This window comes from Aegilops tauschii, chromosome 3 (genome assembly GCF_002575655.3).
Source record: "Aegilops tauschii subsp. strangulata cultivar AL8/78 chromosome 3, Aet v6.0, whole genome shotgun sequence".
NCBI lineage: Eukaryota > Viridiplantae > Streptophyta > Magnoliopsida > Poales > Poaceae > Aegilops > Aegilops tauschii.
Window position 1 is genome coordinate 451,998,973 of NC_053037.3, and position 2,671 is coordinate 452,001,643.

The window sequence follows — 2,671 nt, forward strand, 5'->3', positions numbered from 1 at the left end:
AGATAGCACAGAGTATGAACGCTGGATTTTGGATGGGATTAATTAGATCTATGGTGCACACATTGAACAAGACCAATTGTGTGCACAAAACGCTGGTAAAAAGTCTTATTTTAATGTTGATGCTCATAAACTATATATATCTTCAACGATATGTTAAAATTAGTTTTTATTCTACATGTCAACAGAAATTGTCCGTTGTAGCAGTTCCTGGATCGATTTCCCGGCGTGGTCGAATTACACTTGTGCCTGCTAATAACGCCATAGTGATTGCAAGGTACTGCATTTCCCGCAGGAATGGAACCATTCAAATTAATAGTTCTCGCTTGTCGTGGCAATGCATCCATATTGGAAAATTGGAGACACTGTTCTACTCATGCTCTACCAAGGCACAAGAGGGCTCTTCCTTTTCATTGACGAGATGCCGTGTCACCGTGATCATGCTGCTTCCAGCGGATAGTTGTGGTTGTTGGCCCTCAACCTCTTAAAATGTGCTAGCTGTTACTATGTTAAGTATGTAGATATGGACCATATGGTTGTTGGCCCTTAGCCTCTTAAAATGGGATAGTTGTCACTATGTTAAGTGTGTAGATATGGACCATATGATTGTCAAAACCGTGTTACGAAGATCCTCCTTTTGTCAAATAGTGTAACCACTATATATATGTTACTCAAATGTTGTTACCCAAGTTCTTAAATTTTCATGGAAAGTATTAGTATTGTACACAGTTCATTGAGTTTAAGCGTGTGCCCGATGTCCGGAAGGCATTTGCATATTAACTGTCCATATTGCAAATTCACACACATGTTAACATAAGGAAACGTATGTGTAACTTACTAATCATCGCACACGAGTACTCACAGACGCATCGTGTGCGATACTCCTAGCCACTGAAGGCAACTAGTTTGCTTTTTTCCAAGATTTTATACACACAAAATCGCACACGAACTAACTGTATTAACCGTCTGTGTTGTAATTTGTCATCGCAAATAATTCATCCGAGTCGGCTGTTTGCCATGTATCACACACATCTTGTTTACACGACTCGATTATGTTCTTTTGGCTCATCGCAAACAGTTCATCCATGTGAACTGTATGCCGCATATCACACACGTCTTGTTAAGTCGAACCGTTTCTGTTGTGTTCCCTAATCGAAATAGTTCGTCCAAGTGAACCATATGCCATATATCGCACACACATTGATATGGCTGCCCTTTTCTGTTGTTCTACCTATTGCAAACAGTTCGAATGGATTAACTGTGTGCCCTGCACCGCACACGCAACTAAAATCTAAACCGTGTTTGATGGCTCCGCCATCGTAAACATTTTGCACCTTTTTTGATGGGTTTTTTTACACCACCGTTTGCGATTATTGCATCGCACACAGTTTCGTCGAAGGGTCTCTGATCGTAGTGTCGCGTTAGCAGTGTCCTGCAGTAGTGAGGGCTAACCTTTCTTGAACTATGTTGAAGTGTTGTCGGTTCTGTATATTATTTTAGGTGGCGTGTTTATTTGCACTGGTGGTGTCCTTTGATGCCCAGTGTATGTAATCTGCTGTCTGGTTGCGCTTTATTATCGCTGGCGGCAAAATTTTATGCCCAATGTACGTAATATGCAGTAATTTGTTTGTTGTATAGTCTAGGTATATTCTTCGTCATGATACTATAATTTAATTTGTGTATATGCCGTCGTCGCTCCCTGAGAAGGTCGTAAGCTTTGACGGAGCGCAATGGGCCTAAACGTTTGGTTTATTATATATAAAAATTACGGTACTAAAACTGGTCGGCCGCCAATCGTTGTAAATGGGCCGAAATGTGGGCCTACAATTATGTCCGGCCAATAGCAGGCCTAGACGTAAACTCACCAACTATTAGTTTCGCGCCTTTAACAGGTCGAGTAAACCAGTTGCCTAAGTTGGGCCAGAAAAAAGAATGGGCTTTTAAAAGTTCGATAAGTAGATTGGGCCTGAACAGTGTTGGAGGCCCATGATTGGCTCAACCACAAGACGGGCCATTAACGGGCCAAAATATTTGTCGGACCACATTTGGCCAAATAACATAATGGGTCATAAGCAGGCCGGATGCAAAGCAGGCCATCATTAGGCCCAATTATCTCACATGCCTTTAATGGGCCAATAGTCAGGTTGGGCTAAAATATATCCACGAAGACTACGGGCCTTTAAGGGGCCAAAAGCCACTTTGGCCTAGAAATAGGCCCGCATGCAGCATAGGCCGTTAAATGGCTGAAAGTGAAACCGGGCCAACAACAGCCCATATGTACCAATGGCCATTAACAAGCCAAAAGTAATATCGGGCTGAAATATTACATGGGCCTTTAAGAGGCCGTACTTCAAATGGGCCCCCAATGGGGCTGAAAGCATAGTGCCTGTTAACGGGCCAGATCATATATGGGCCATAATTTGGCCCAAAGAATGTCAGGTAGTTAACGGGCAGGATCCTATATGGGCCGTCATTTGGCCCAAAACATGGTAGGCTATTAATGGGCCGGATCTAATGTGGGCTGTCATTTGGCCCAAAATGTGACCGACATCTAACGGGCTGGATCTTATGTGGGTCGTAATTTGGACCAAACCATGGCAGGCTGTTAACGGGTCGGCCAGTAGAGTATGACAAAATCTTGTGGGCCCTTGGATGGGCCAGCCTTTTTATCTTT